This window comes from Eleutherodactylus coqui, chromosome 10, assembly GCF_035609145.1.
Source record: "Eleutherodactylus coqui strain aEleCoq1 chromosome 10, aEleCoq1.hap1, whole genome shotgun sequence".
Taxonomy (NCBI): Eukaryota; Metazoa; Chordata; class Amphibia; order Anura; family Eleutherodactylidae; genus Eleutherodactylus; species Eleutherodactylus coqui.
Window position 1 is genome coordinate 118811316 of NC_089846.1, and position 16823 is coordinate 118828138.

General features: G+C 51.4%; 1 protein-coding gene across 2 annotated transcripts in view; it reads right to left on the bottom strand.

Moving 5' to 3' along the window:
• The window catches only part of MTM1 (myotubularin 1), a 71548-nt gene extending 57355 nt beyond the window's left edge, over positions 1-14193 (bottom strand). The window contains exon 1 of one of the 2 annotated variants that reach the window (XM_066581784.1): positions 14095-14193. The gene's annotated coding sequence lies outside the window, so the exon portion shown is untranslated. The remainder of the gene's footprint in view (positions 1-14094) is intronic. The other variant, XM_066581785.1, reaches the window with a different exon arrangement.
• Between the last annotated feature and the right edge of the window lie 2630 nt (positions 14194-16823).

Below are 16823 nucleotides of genomic sequence, written 5' to 3' on the forward strand. Positions count from 1 at the left end.
GTGCAGGCGAGGGGGCCGGAGGGAAGACCGATTTTTTTTTTCTCCAGTGCAGAACAAGATTGGGCAAGATCTCGGGTCTCAATCACCCTCCACAGAATCATTCTGTCACAACGATGTCAAATACTAATATTAGCTGTAGAATGGAGGAAAGAACCTAAAATAAACTGCTGCGGGCCAATTATGGGACAGTTTATCATTCTAGACAGAGTACAAATAGATATAATTCGATTTCAAGACTCTTGCAGACTAGGGAAAAGAAACTTAAGATTCAAAGATTCCCCATGGCAAATTGATAAGAGCGAGGCGCTGGAGCAGAACGGGCGCACGCGAGCAACAAGGAGAGCGGCCCACGCGAGCAACAAGGAGAGCGGCCCACGCGAGCAACAAGGAGAGCGGCGCACGCGAGCAACAAGGAGAGCGGCGCACGCGAGCAACAAGGAGAGCGGCGCACGCGAGCAACAAGGAGAGCGGCGCACGCGAGCAACAAGGAGAGCGGCGCACGCGAGCAACAAGGAGAGCGGCGCACGCGAGCAACAAGGAGAGCGGCCCACGCGAGCAACAAGGAGAGCGGCGCACGCGAGCAACAAGGAGAGCGGCGCACGCGAGCAACAAGGAGAGCGGCGCACGCGAGCAACAAGGAGAGCGGCGCACGCGAGCAACAAGGAGAGCGGCGCACGCGAGCAACAAGGAGAGCGGCGCACACGAGCAACAAGGAGAGCGGCGCACACGAGCAACAAGGAGAGCGGCGCACACGAGCAACAAGGAGAGCGGCGCACACAACAGGCCGGGGCTGCTGGATCACGCCAATTCAATTTGTGTTCCCTCTACTAAGTAACCGGCAAACAGAAGACTATAGGCATGTGCTGCGCGACAAGCCTCACATTTCTATGCCCCGGAATACCCCGGCCAAGCGCTGCGCAACAAAGATCACCGGATTTCCAGAATTGAAGATAATTAGTCAGAAAACGGCCAGGATAAAAGACATTAGCAGGAGGCTGCGAGCACGAGCGGAGGTCTGGAGAAACAAGACCACCATTTAGCTAAAGGGTTGTACCAGATCAGAGAAAAAAGGCTCAGATTTCCAGAACTAGCGCCATTCCTGCAGACGGCTTAGGTTTAGCGTCACACTGATCCTCGAGTGACAAAGATCAATACTTGTGAACAATATGCTATCCTACCAAAAGTAGTTTGACCCCCCCCCCCCCCCCCATCAGAAGAATAGATCAAGTCCTAATCCATGCTACATGGCATGCAGACCATTGTACGTGGCAGCTATAGTTTGTGATGGGCAGCGCACGCTATTGGATATATGGGTTATGCCTCTACACACCAGCCGTCCATCAAGAAGTGCAATGCATGAGCCTGTCTACAAGAGTGGAAGGAGTGTCGTCATTGGGCTGTTGAGGAGTAGAAGAACGTTCTATGGAGTGACGAATCACAGTGCTTCATCTTCACATCAGATGGAGGTACCTGGGTGTGGGGGAGCCTGGGGAATGCCTTTTACCACAGTGTGTTGTGCCAACAGTTAAAGGGATTTTCCAGTGAAACACTATCATCAGGATAGGTCATCAATAGTAAATCGGCGGGGTCCGCCACTCCGGACCCCGACCGATCATCTGAGCGGGCGCATGCTGTCAGCGCCGCAACACCACAGAGCTCCGAGCAGAAGCCTCCATACAGACCTCCCATGTAGTGGTCGGCGCTTGGAACTGCAGGCACGGCTCTCATTGAAATCAATGGGAGCCGTGCCTGTAGTTACAAGCGTCGGCCACTACATGGGAGATCGGTACAGAGACTTCCACTTCAGAGACTTGCCCTGCCATGCCTTATCGCTTATACAGCGATCTCAGGCACTGGCAACACAAGACGCCAGTGTCTGGCGCCCTGTTGCCATGGCAACAGGCACGGCTCTTTGCGATTATATCGCAAGATCCTGGCAACTTCACAGAGGGAGCGGGCTCCCTCTGTGAACCCTTTCCATGCAACGATCTACATAGATTGCGGCAGGGAAGGGGTTAACAGCAGGGGGCGCATCTCCGCTGGCTGTGACTGACAGCCGGCTCCCGCTGCGGGATAGCGCCAGATCATATGTGATCTTGCGCTATCCCTATGACGTAAGGGTACGTCATTTTGCGGGAAGTACCCTACTCCCATGACGTACCCTTACGTCATGGGGAGGGAAGGGGTTAAATAGCACCATTGAAAAATACAACTCGTCCTGCAAAAGACAAGCCTTCATGCAGCAACGTCGATGGATAAATAAAAGATTACGATTTTTAAATAAGGGAAGGGGGAAATGGAAGTGGAAAAAAAAGGGGGACGGGGTTAAAGATGTTTTCCAGGCAGCGCCTAATGAAAGGTTTCCTTGGTTGGAGCGGAAGCGCTACTCTAACCCACGTGTAGTGGCCTGCACTCATAATTGCAGGCACAGCCCTCACTGAAATCAACGGGAGCTGTGCTTGTATTTGCTGGTTGGGGGTTCCATTCATTTCAATGAGAGCTGCGCCTGCAATTACAGGCGCCGGTCACTACACAAGGGTTGGAGCAGTGCTTCCACCCTGACCACGGAGTATTCCTTTGGGCACTGCCATAGCCGAGTGATTCCCAGCCTGGGAGTGGTGGCACCCCTGGCGGGTTCTCACGACGCCCCAGTTGGGAATCACTGCACTAAGTATTAACATATGTAGATACATGTTTTAATTCTTCCCCAAGTGTCCAATTAATTTTTGTAGGATAGTGTACCTTAAAAATGGTTTTCCATTACTCAAAAAAAAAACAAAAAACGAGGTAGGTTCTCAATCTAAAGGCTCGAGCACTCGGCAACATTAACCAGTTCCTCACTGCCCATAGACTATAAAAGCACAGGTGTCCCAACGCTGGTGGAGGTAAAACGTTAAGAAACACATGGAAAGGGGTATTCTGGGAATTTTTTTCTCTGACTGACATGATCAGCGGGAACCCGCTGCTCGAATCCCCACCGATCAGTTATTTCCCGGGGTCACTGTCACTTTGGTCAGCAAAGGAAGCAGAGAGCGACGACCATAGCACAGTGGCCGGGGCTAGTACTGCAGGCGCAGCTCTCAGTCAGCGCATTCTGCTTCCTGCACTGACTGCTGTTTCAGGAATCATCTGATCGGTTGGGATCTGGGCGAAGGGTCCCTGCTGCTCATCTATTGATGACCCATCAGTCATTAATAGAAAAAATAAATAAGTCTCCGAATCCCCCTGTAATCATCGCTTTCTGCGCACTTTATTATTTTGATTACTTGCCTTTGAGTTTTAGTGAACTCTGCCAGGTCTTTCCAAGACACTAGCTGTACACAACATTCAGTCTAACTATTGATTTGTAATGCATACCCATCTATGCGTTCCTTTATATTATGTGCCTTGGCAACAGCTGCTTGGCATTGGTTGCTAGAATTCAGTTTGCTACTACCGCCAAGTCTTTTTTCCATGCCGGTTTCACCCAATATTCCTCCGTTTAGTAGCTAACCATGAGATGCATTTTTCCATCCCACCTTAAACTTCATTTACCACTTTTCTGGCCAAATGAATCTGTAACAAGTATGTTAGCAAGTTGCAGAACTTTTCATTATACGATACATTTACACAAAACCCCTGCGCTCCATTTGGAAACTAACAAAAACACATTTGTGCTGCCGCGTTGCACCGGGAGAGTTTAGAAGATGTAGTGAACGGATTCACTCAGGTGAGAAGAGTCCCGAATTGTGGGAATAAAATATAGTCCAGTTGCTGAGCAACCATTACACACAACTGTCATCTCCGTGAATCAAAGAATCAATAGCACAAAGGTGCAAGGAGCCGGAAAGAGGAGATCATTTTATTTATTCCCTTTTAAAGCAATGTAGCCTGTATTCTCCATGTCCGCAGAGGAGGCAGAACGCCAATGTGAGAGCGGACGAGAAGCGGCGCAAAGAGGCAGAGCGCCAATGTGAGAGCGGACGAGAAGCGGCGCAAAGAGGCAGAGCGCCAATGTGAGAGCGGACGAGAAGCGGCGCAAAGAGGCAGAGCGCCAATGTGAGAGCGGACGAGAAGCGGCGCAAAGAGGCAGAACGCCAATGTGAGAGCGGACGAGAAGCGGCGCAAAGAGGCAGAGCGCCAATGTGAGAGCGGACGAGGAGCGGCGCACAAGGAGGCAGAGCGCCAATGTGAGAGCGGACGAGAAGCGGCGCACAAGGAGGCAGAGCGCCAATGTGAGAGCGGACGAGGAGCGTCGCACAAGGAGGCAGAGCGCCAATGTGAGAGCGGACGAGGAGCGTCGCAAAAAGGCAGAACACCAATGTGAGAGCGGACGAGGAGCGGCGCACAAGGAGGCAGAGCGCCAATGTGAGAGCGGACGAGAAGCGGCGCACAAGGAGGCAGAGAGCCAATGTGAGAGCGGACGAGGAGCGGCGCACAAGGAGGCAGAGCGCCAATGTGAGAGCGGACGAGGAGCGTCGCAAAAAGGCAGAACACCAATGTGAGAGCGGACGAGGAGCGGCGCACAAGGAGGCAGAACGCCAATGTGAGAGCCGAAGAGGAGCGTCGCAAAGAGGCAGAACGCCAATGTGAGAGCGGACGAGGAGCGTCGCAAAGAGGCAGAACGCCAATGTGAGAGCGGACGAGGAGCGTCGCAAAGAGGCAGAACGCCAATGTGAGAGCGGACGAGGAGCGTCGCAAAGAGGCAGAACGCCAATGTGAGAGCGGACGAGAAGCGTCGCAAAGAGGCAGAACGCCAATGTGAGAGCGGACGAGGAGCGTCGCAAAGAGGCAAAACGCCAATGTGAGAGCGGACGAGGAGCGTCGCAAAGAGGCAGAACGCCAATGTGAGAGCGGACGAGGAGCGTCGCAAAGAGGCAGAACGCCAATGTGAGAGCGGACGAGGAGCGTCGCAAAGAGGCAGAACGCCAATGTGAGAGCGGACGAGGAGCGTCGCAAAGAGGCAGAACGCCAATGTGAGAGCGGACGAGGAGCGTCGCAAAGAGGCAGAACGCCAATGTGAGAGCGGACGAGGAGCGTCGCAAAGAGGCAGAACGAAATGTGAGAGCGGACTAGGAGCGTCGCAGAGAGGCAGAACGAAATGTGAGAGCGGACTAGGAGCGTCGCAAAGAGGCAGAACGCCAATGTGAGAGCGGACTAGGAGCGTCGCAAAGAGGCAGAACGCCAATGTGAGAGCGGACTAGGAGCGTCGCAAAGAGGCAGAACGCCAATGTGAGAGCGGACTAGGAGCGTCGCAACGAGGCAGAACGCCAATGTGAGGGCGGACTAGGAGCGTCGCAACGAGGCAGAACGCCAATGTGAGAGCGGACGAGGAGCGTCGCAACGAGGCAGAACGCCAATGTGAGAGCGGACGAGGAGCGTCGCAACGAGGCAGAACGCCAATGTGAGAGCGGACGAGGAGCGTCGCAACGAGGCAGAACGCCAATGTGAGAGCGGACGAGGAGCATCGCAACGAGGCAGAACGCCAATGTGAGAGCGGACTAGGAGCGTTGCAACGAGGCAGAACGCCAATGTGAGAGCGGACTAGGAGCGTCGCAACGAGGCAGAACGCCAATGTGAGAGCGGACGAGGAGCGTCGCAACGAGGCAGAACGCCAATGTGAGAGCGGACGAGGAGCGTCGCAACGAGGCAGAACGCCAATGTGAGAGCGGACGAGGAGCGTCGCAACGAGGCAGAACGCCAATGTGAGAGCGGACGAGGAGCGTCGCAAAGAGGCAGAACGCCAATGTGAGAGCGGACGAGGAGCGTCGCAAAGAGGCAGAACGCCAATGTGAGAGCGGACGAGGAGCGTCGCAAAGAGGCAGAACGCCAATGTGAGAGCGGACAAGGAGCGTCGCAAAGAGGCAGAACGCCAATGTGAGAGCGGACAAGGAGCGCCGCAAAAAGGCAGAACGCCAATGTGAGAGCGGACAAGGAGCGTCGCAAAGAGGCAGAACGCCAATGTGAGAGCGGACTAGGAGCGTCGCAAAGAGGTAGAATGCCAATGTGAGAGCGGACAAGGAGCGTCGCAAAGAGGCAGAACGCCAATGTGAGAGTGGACGAGGAGCGTCGCAAAGAGGTAGAATGCCAATGTGAGAGCGGACGAGGAGCGTCGCAAAGAGGCAAAACGCCAATGTGAGAGCGGACGAGGAGCGGCGCAAAGAGGCAGAACGCCAATGTGAGAGCGGACGAGGAGCGGCGCAACGAGGCAGAACGCCAATGTGAGAGCGGACGAGGAGCCGCACAAAGGATCCGAAAATATGAACATCATCCAACTTCTTTGAGAGAACTCACCAGATGTTTGCAGGATGAATGGAGGGAAATACCAGCTGAAGTGTATCAGATGTTAGTAGAAAGTATGCCATGGAGAGAATCTGATATCATTAGGGCCAAAAGGAGCCGCACTACGTATTAACATATGGAAATGAATACTATTATGGATTCTTGCGCAGGTGTCCAATTATCTTTGCTATGATAGTACAATACTTAGGCTAACTCTGGGTCCACAGGTGCATTTCTTTTGCAGAATCCACGTGGGACATCCGCAATTCAAGCCACCCATAAGGAAGCACGGTCGTCCGGACCTGAATTAAAGCATGCAGATTTGTTTGGCGTATCTTTTGGTCCGCAGCATGCTCCATTTCAGTGCGGTTCCCACGTGGATTGCTTCCATTGAAGGCAATGGAAGACGTCCGATCTGTGGGAAAGCAGGAGTTTAAAATAAAAACTATACTTTGAATGTGCGCTGGCACTCCCGCAATGCAGAAAAAAAGACGGCCTGGACAGGTATGTGTGGTCGCTGGTAGGGTGGATTTCTGCTGCGGGCTCCTGCATGTGGAATCTGACCCACCCACCCAATAAGTTTGGCAGAAGTTACAACCGCCCTTAGATATGCCCACAAAAACTGGCACACTGACTTTAGTAAATGTGGGCTAATATCTTTGTGTTCTCTGCTGTCCTCATATACAGATCCCAGCCCATTACATCAAGGTTACCAGCGATCCCTACCTTCTCTGCACGCCCCGAGCACCTTCTGCAGTTTACAGTGTTCCCTATATAACTCACTGCCAACCACATCATTGTACATTACAGCCAAGTAAATGGCAGACTGTTTATTAACAGCCCCTTACAAGTCCTTCATACCTCCGCTACGAGTCCAAAACGCCAAGATCAAACGGCACGAAGAGTTGTCCAATGCCCGAGCACCGATTCATTCTACAACCTTGGTAAGCGCACCTCCATCTATGACAGACGCCCAATTTCCAAGACGTAATTGGAAGATATCCATTATGGTTTAGAACATGAAACTGTAACAAAAATAAGCTCGGTCTTCACATGTATTATTTTATGGGTGGACGGGGCACGCCGGCCGAGCAGCGCAGAACAATCCTGTCTCTCCAAACTTTGACATCTGTCAACTCTTAAAAGCTTTATTGTTCTCAAGGGGAGCGACAGAGAGCGGCGGCCAAGAAGCCAAACACAATAGATAGAAAGTGAGAATTGTGCTTGTAGTTTCCCAAAATGCAGAAAGACTGGTTATAGAAACTGTGAACCAGCAGAAACCGCCTCCGACGGCCTTCTATAGGTCCACCGCCACAAGCCAAAAACTACAAGGGTGTCTTCAGACCATCCGCTGCAGTGTGAACACAGAGATAGAACTGCAGGCGGTTTTTAAAGGCGTTTTCCAGGACTTGAATATTGATGAGCTATCCTCAGATTGAGGAGTCCGCCACCCAGGACCCCCATCCATCACATCTTGTATCCAAGCTTGAGGCGGTACAACCGGGTACTAGAGCCTTCATTCCCACCTGCATCACATCTTGTATCCAAGCCAAAGGCGGTGCAACAGGATACTAGAGCCTCCATGCCCACCCGTATCACATCTTGTATCCAAGCTAGAGGTGGTACAACAGGGTACTAGAGCCTCCTTGCCCCCTGTATCACATCTTGTATCCAAGCTATAGGCGGTACAACAGTGTACTAGAGCCTCCGTGCCCACCCGTATCACATCTTGTATTCAAGCTAGAGGCGGTACAACAGGGTACTAGAGCCTCCATGCCCCCTGTATCACATCTTGTATCCAAGCTAGAGGTGGTACAACAGGGTACTAGAGCCTCTGGATGCCTGCCTGTATCACATCTTTTATCTAAGCTAGAGACGGTACAACAGGGTACTAGAGCCTCTGGATGCCTGCCTGTATCACATCTTGTATCCAAGCTAGAGGCGGTACATCAGTGTACTAGAGCCTCCATGCCCACCCGTATCACATCTTGTATCCAAGCTTAAGGCGGTACAACAGGGTACTAGAGCTTCCTTGCCCCCTGTATCACATCTTGTATCCAAGCTATAGGCGGTACAACAGTGTACTAGAGCCTCCGTGCCCACCCGTATCACATCTTGTATTCAAGCTAGAGGCGGTACAACAGGGTACTAGAGCCTCCATGCCCCCTGTATCACATCTTGTATCCAAGCTAGAGGTGGTACAACAGGGTACTAGAGCCTCCATGCCCACCTGTATCACATCATGTATCCGAGCTAGAGGTGGTACAACAGGGTACTAGAGCCTCTGGATGCCTGCCTGTATCACATCTTGTATCCAAGCTAGAGGCAGTACAACAGGGTACTAGAGCCTCCCTGCCCATCTATATAACATCTTGTATCTAAGCTTGAGGCGGTACAACAGGGTACTAGAGCCTCCATGCCCACCCATATCACATCTTGTATCCAAGCTAGAGGCGGGGCTGCTAAACTCCCTCCCTCTGCTCTCCTCTCTGCTGGTTCTTTGCAATGGGAGGGGCGGGGCATGGGCAGAGCTAAATGCAATCCCATCTCCTCCCATTGCTGGCTGCGGACAAGAGGCGAGATGTGGGCGGAGTTAAGCTCTTGTCGCCCCTTAGCTCTGCCCCTGCCCCTGCCCCTCCCATTGCTAAGAGCCAGCAGGGAGGAGAACTGAGGTGAGCCTGTGATGGGGAGGGAGAGGAAAGGGGCAACGGCATGGTAGTCTCGGCGTATATGCGACGGGACCCATGCCGTCCGAACGGGCGCACAAACGTTTGATTTGTGCGCCCGTTCACCAATTTTATCTCTTCCAACGTAGCGTATATCGGCCGGCGGTGAAAACTGCGGCAGATATACGCTCGTGGGAATAAAGCCTCAGGCGGCTCTCACAGGTATTTTTTTTCAGTGTTTAACGCTGTTTGTAGCGCAGCACTAAGGCCTCATGTCCACGGGGAAAACATTTAAAATCCACAGCGGATCACCCGGGTGCGTGAACCTCACCTAAAATTTCCCATTGGAATGCATTGACCACCCGCGGGTAGATAAATAGCCGTGGATGGTATTTTAAAGTGATTTAAAAATTTCATGCACGTGAAAAAAAGTGCGACATGCTCCATTTAAGTGCGGATCACGCGTGCGGGAGCTTAGGCCTCATGTCAACGGGGAAAATCAGGCCCGCTACGGATTCTCCATGTAGAATCCGCAGCGGGTCCCTCCTGCCCCGCGAACATGAGGCATAAAAATAAGAATTAACTCACCTCTCGCCCACTCCGGATCTTCCCTTCGCCGCGGCTTCATCTTCTCTCCGTCGCGGCCGGATCTTCTTTCTTCGGCCCGGCAGATGCGCAGGGCACGTCGGTTGTGTGCCCCGCGCATGCGCCGGCCTGAAGAAAAAAGATTCGGCCGCGACGGAGAGAAGATGAAGCCGCGGCGGAGGGAAGATCCGGAGCAGGTGAGTAAATTCCGATTTTGGTCTCGCGTGGATCCGGACGGCTTCCATAGAAGCCTGCGGGAGCCATCCCCGCGGGAGACCCGCACGACAATGGAGCATGGTCCAGATTTTTTCATGCTCCTTTTTTTAAAATCCCTTTTATTGACCATCCGCGGGTATTTATCTACCCGCGGGTGGTCAATGCATCCCTATGGGATGCGGATCCGCGGGCAGGAGAAGGGTTAAAATCCGCTGCGGATTTCAATTCTTCTTTTGCCCGTGGACATGAGGCCTTATAGTGCTCATAGCTCAATTGATCTCCCGCATGAAAAAAAAAAGGGAATTTAAGCTCATCCGCACTGCGTCCGCAGCAGAAATCCGCGTTACATATCCGCAGCGGATCTGATTTTCCCCGTGGACATGAGGCCTTAACGCAGTCAGTCACAACCATTGACTTCAATGGGACTTCTCAGACCAGCGGTGAAACGCAGCATTTGTCGGGCGCTGTCTGTTCTATTTTCATGTGATTCTGTGGTTTAAGCCGCGATGCTTTGCCCAGTGAAATGAATGGGGTGTGTTTTTAGCGCTGCTGAAGACGCGGTAGAACATGGTTTCTGCGTTTTTCAGTTCTGGCATCATCAGCTTGCTTAGCTGCGTTAACAACTGTGCTGAAATCGCAGCGTTTTTCCAAGTTCCTGGGTGAGAGTGGCCTTGGTTGGACTGAGGATTTCGGCAACACCACCAGCTAACAGGCCCATACAATCAGCTAGATAATGCCATGCATACGGCCATATTGCCATTCCATGCAATGGAAACATTCTGAAGTGGAACTAGGTGGAGGCAAGAGCCAACCACGGCCGGGGAGGCTGCATTTCTAATCATCTTGCCCCTGGTTTTCCCTCCTATGGGGGTAGTAGAGAGTCCCACCTGCCAGGTAATTAATACGTTCATGCAGTGGGTGGATATTTAAGGCAGCCAGCAGATGAGTGAGCGGCTCTACCGGGGAGCACAGAAAGCTGCTCTGTGTGGGTATGGCTGGTAACATCTGGCAGGGAGAGACTCTCGGAGGTAGAGAGGGATTTACGGTGTATTCGTTAGTGCCCGACAGGCAAGGTATTTTTGTTTTCGATGCTACGAGAGAAATAAATGTGGGATGTCCTATTTTGGGGCAATATTGCCCATTATTCCCTATGCACCTTAAAGGGGGAAAAAAAAAACCAACACACGCGATGTGCAGGTGAGTGCGAATTTACTATTTTTCCTTTTAGAACATGTGATTTTCATACGTGTGAAAATCCCCAATGCTGGGATGCAAATGCAATGGGGTTTTCCTTGCAAAGCCAGGATTTTTATGCAGGTGCAATATCTGAGTCTGTAGGGCAGAAGCTGCGCTGGCCTGTGGAAACGCACCCTTTAGCTAACTGCACGCGGAGAGCGTGATATCGTGCTTGGGGGGGGGGGGGGGGGGGTGCCTGGACTTTATACCAGGCCAATAGCAAAAGCATGGCGCGGGATTGCAGCTCCTTCTCCAGCAATCAAGCAGGAGCAGGTTGGGTCTCCGGCTGTCCGACACAACCGAGGCCCCGGAGGAGAAGGGGGAGGCAGTTTCTAACGTTCTGTAGTGCACAGAGAAAGCTGAAGTGTTTCTTTCATGATTCGACGCAGCCATCACATGACCGCCGGATCAACAGGGCTGCAGCTCTGCCAGTGACTGCTGTCACTAAAGGATGTTTTCCCCTGTAACTTGGATGCTGCTACTATGGATGCCCCCGGCTCAGTGGCTTTTTTTCTTTCCTTTAATTTCAATGTGAATTATGTTGTCATATGGAACATGTAAAAAAAAAAAAAAAGTTACAAAAAATAAAAAAATTACAGAATAAAGGCCATCTCTGATGAGTGTATGGTAATAGTGTATTACGGACCCTCACAATATGTTGATTATTATGGCTGTCAGAAAATGAGGGCAGAAATGTTTCTCAAATCTGATTTTTTATTTTGTACAAGTAGCACACCAAGAAACTGTCTAAGTTTTGTAACCGTACGAACCTATAGAATAAAGTTGTCATTTTTGCTGCAGTGTGACATAAAAACAAGACCCCCCCCCCCCCAAAGATGGCAGAATCGCGTTTTTTTTTCTACCCATTTCATTCCATGTTTTTAGGTTTTTCTGTACATTATACGGTATATTAAATAGTATCAGTGAAAATTACAACTCATCCCACAAACAACAACAACCCTCAGCCACGACGATGGATGAATAAGTTAGGATTTCTTGAAAGTGGGGAGGAAAACACAAAAAAAGGGCCGTGTCCTCATGGGGTTAATATCCACCTACTGTGTAGGGCTGAAGATCAGCGGGATGAAACTAATTCAGTTCTGAGCGGCGAGTATATAAACACGTCCTGCAGGAATTCACGGACTTCTACGGGCCGCCCTCACGCCATTTTACAAAGGCATTCTCCACTAGAAGCATTGTATGGCATCTAGGAGCGAGCCTACGGATAGTCCCAGGTCCGTGCCCACACACGGGAGAGCGGATGAGCCTTACGGCATCCATCATCTGAGTGGTGATGCCAGGAGTACAGCACATGACTGCAGAGGCTTCTGATTGGCTGAAGTGGTCACATGGTACCCGCTTGTAAACAAAGACTGGGTAAACCGCAGGGGTTGCGGGGCCGGATCGCTGGTGGAGACCCCAGGTGGGCAATGAGTCATACATCTCCATGGTGTCAGAGGTGTTTATAAAGTTTTGTCCACCCTTCAGCCGTGAAGATCACGGGTTTGACTACAGCCTGAGCCCGGCGTACTAGCGTGTTCGGGGCCGCGTGATGTCCGTGTTAATTCACAGGTAGCATACGGCCCAGGAGACTCTGCAGACTGACACATCGCATGGGAAAAATTTCATAGCGTGTTCTATTCCTGCCCGTATCACGAACAAGGAGTTGGACACGTGAATGACATGTCTGTGTGCTGTCGATGAGCGCTGCGCCCGAGCCTCCCAGCCGCGGCTCACACACGGGGAGCGCATATACGAACTTAAGGGAACACCAAATGTATTAAAAAAAACGTACTTGCGTCCGGTTACCCCCGGCAACCCAACGCTGCAGCTGCCACCAGTCTTTGTTTACAAACAGTAAGCATGTGATCTCTGCAGCCAATCAGTGGCCTCGGGGGGGGGGGGGGGGGTGTCACACGCCATAATACTGGTGTCATCCCTCGTATCTTGTCAACAGACGGACTGCGGGAGCGCCAACGCCGGATCGCCAGGGACAGACTAGAGGAGGGCTTCTATTTTTTTGCCCGGGCTGGCACAACTCGGCGGCACGTAGGAGCAAAACTGAAGCAGTCAAATCTCTTGGGGGCGCTGATTGTATTTTGTTACTCTAAACAGTGATCTATTCTATATACTGTATATATATTATAATTTTTCTTTTTTTGCAGTCTGCTTACTTGCCCTGTAAAGCAGCTCAGATCCGTCCGCCATGTCCTGGCGCCGCTGCTCCCTAATGATCCTTCCCAGCATTTAATGACAGTCATGTGACTGGCGGCTCAGCTGGGGGACAGATAGTGGGGGTCAGCTGTCGCCATGTCACAGGCCGCCAGAGATCCTGCGCCGGCCCGACAGCCGTATGTTGTATACCAATAGCTTTTACTTCTAATCCCCCCGATAGGATCTGAGAATGGCGCACGGAAGCGCACTCTTACACGGAATGATCAGCGGTCAAAAAAAATAATAAGACGAGCGGAAATGACCGATAATCCGTGTAAATGCAGCCGGAGATCGGATGACAAGTTTTTGCTTTTGGTTCATTTTACGCATAAAAATCGGCGTTGGTTCGTGCGGTTTACGCGGCGCTCCTCAGTCCTGCTCACGTATACGGTGGGTATCAATGACTTCTCGGCGACGCTGCCTCTGCTGTATACAACGGGCTGAACGATGACATCATTGGCGCGGTAAAACGAGAATTTCGGTGAGCGGCCCCCAAGGATCTGTGCGGCGGCCCCCAAGGAGCTGTGCGGCGGCCCCCAAGTAGCTGTGCGGCGGCAGGGAACCTCTACGTCCGCAGGCTCTGGCAGACTGCAGGCTGTAACACATCACCAGGTGTCCCCTCAGCCCACAGAAGCCCCCCAGGGCTGTGAGGAGCAGGCAGGGGCTACAGAGCCCTCCTACCACTACAGGGCCCCTCCTCCCAGGAGAAGCCGCACTCCACAGGCTCCATGTAGAGAAGGACGGGAGCCGGGACGGACCATAAATAACCCCGCACCTCTAGCGCACACAGCCGGACAGTCCTGCCGCCCTGCCCAGGGGCCCGGCCGGGGACAAGCAGTGCGCCACACTGTGTCCAGTCCTACCAGGCGGCCCCCGGGGTGATACGCGCGGCCGCAGCCCGGACTGCCGTCCCTACCTGTGCGGGTCAGATCCGCCTCCAGGGCCGCTCAGCCTGACAGGAAGTTCTAAAACCACCGCTCACCTCTCCACAGGAGCACAGCCCAAGCCACCGTCACGTGACCCGAGCCGGGGGCGGGGCGTTGGTGGAAACGGCACTTAGGATTGGACGAGGCGCCTACTCGCTGCGCGGTGGCTGATGGGAGATGTAGTTTTTTGGAGTTGTAGGGTAATAAAAAAGAAGTGTGAGAGGCGACGCCGGAGTTATTTATAGCGCGGAGCTGTGGAGCGCCCCCTCCTCCTCCGGGCTGTCAGCGGAGGTGATACTCGGCTGGATGCAGTAGTGTGTGGACTGTAGAAAGGCCGGACAAGTAGCAGAGAGTTTATACGGGGGGAGAAAATAAGTGAATTTGTGATTTTTTTTTTTAAGCTCTTGGCACATGAGCCGAATAATCTGACTGCAATTATCATAAGTTTATATCTCACAGTAAATGCTGATAATGGGCTCCTATCTGTATCCGACCTTTAGACACGTTGCGGTAGGGGCAGGCGACGCAGGAACCAGACTATGATGTGGACATCAGGATATATATATATATATATATATATATATATATATATATATATATATATACATATGAGAACACTGTATGGGGACACAGATGGTTTGGGATCGGCAAAGGCATCTGACAGGGCTGCATCCTCTCACCCTTCTTGTTTAACCTATATGCGGAAGTGATCATGCGGCAAATGGACCTAGACGAATTGGAAATCGGGGTGACAATAGGTGGCAGAAACATCAACAATCTCCGTTATGTAGATGACACAACTCTGCTTGCAGCTCTGAATCAGCTGATATGGGAGATTGAAACAAAGTGAAAACATGGGCCTCTACCTGAATATAAAGAAGACTAAGGCCTCATGTCCATGGGGAAAAGAAGAATTAAAATCCGCAGCGGATCACCCGCACGTAGATCCGCACCCTACAGGGATGCATTGACCACCCGCGGGTAGATAAATACCCGCGGATGGTCAATAAAAGGGAATTAAAAAATTTCTGGAGCATAAAAAAAAAATGGATATGCTCCATTTTCGTGCAGGTCTCCCGCGGGGACGGCTCCCACAGGTTTCTATTGAAGCCTATGGAAGCCGTCCAGATCCGCAGGAGACCCGTGCCTAAATTAAACTCACCTGCTCCGGGCGATGCAGATCTTCCTTCCTTCGCGGCAGGATCTTCTTTCTTCGGCCCGACATATGCTCGCGGCACGCAGCCGGCATGCCAAGCACATCCGCTGGGCCGAAGAAAGAAGATCCGGCCACGAAGAAGAGAAGATCCGCACCGTGCGGAGAGGTGAGTTTATTCTTATTTTAATGCCTCATGTCCGCGGGGCAGGAGGGACCCGCTACGGATCCTCCATGGAGAATCCGTAGCGGGCCAGATTTTCCCTGTGGACATGAGGCCTAAAATTATGACAAATGCAAAAAATGGCCAAATTCAAATCAAAATCGACAATAAGGTCATAGAATGCGTGTGAGGCTTTATCTTCTTTGGTTCAGAAATTGACCAGGCTGGAGAATCTATGCCAGAGATAAAACGTAGGATAGCATTGGGGCGAAACACAATGCTAAACACGTACAAAATCTGGAAAAGTAGAGATATCGGTATAGCAACTAAACGGAGGATAACTAAACGCAGGATAACTAAAAGCAGGATAGTGCAAACCACCGTTTCCCACAGAGCCATATATGCATGTGAAAGTCGGACTGCAAGGGAAGCTGATAGGAGGATTGATGCGTTTGTGCTGTGGTGCTGGCGAAAGCTGCTGCGTATACCCTGGACAGCGAGAGGAACAAACAGAGAAGTCCTGAATCATATAAGCCCCGATATATCACTGGAGGGCGAGATGGCCGGGCTCAGACTCACGGAGGACAAGATGACCGGGCTCAGACTCACAGAGGACAAGATGACCAGGCTCAGACTCACGGATTTTGGCCATGTAATGCGAACAAAGTCGCTAGAAAAATCTATAATGCTTGGACAGATCAGTCGCAAAAGAAGACCCTGCGCCAAAGAACACGATGGTGGATACTGTCAGAGCTGATACTGGCATGGATATCACACAACTGGAAGAAGCAGGGCAAAACCGAAAAACATGCAGGGAGCGAGCCTTTAGGGTCGCTGAGGGTCGTGAACGACTAACAACATTTATATATATTATGAAACTTGGAGAAAAAGTTGGTAATAGAAGCTTCAGTTATTAGATAAGCGGTACAGTGTCTTTACAGAAATGGATAACCTAAGGCTCGATCCACGCAACTGTTTACGCATGCAAAATGTACACGTGAATTATGCTGTGAATAGAACCCCTTGATTTCAATGGGTTTGTTGACAAGCACGTATTTTGCGTGCGCAATTCTGTCGCAATGCACAACATGTTGTATTTTCCTGCACATTTGCGCAGGGAAATAGAACATATGGAACTAATTACACTAATTGGCCATTTCAATGACTGGGGCCGCGGTTGTGTGATTTTTTGGGGGGTTTGTGCAGACAAACGTGCACAATTTGCGAGTGCAAATACTGCAGTAAAGTGAGATTGTTGTCAGTAAGGGAAGCCAAGTCATCTTGTAGATAAGATAATTCTTAATGGGTAAGGAAAATACATGATGTTACAGCGAGCTTCTGAACCTCTCAGGGTTCTTCCTCAGGCATAATGGAAAAGATCTAAAGATGCATTTATATAAAAG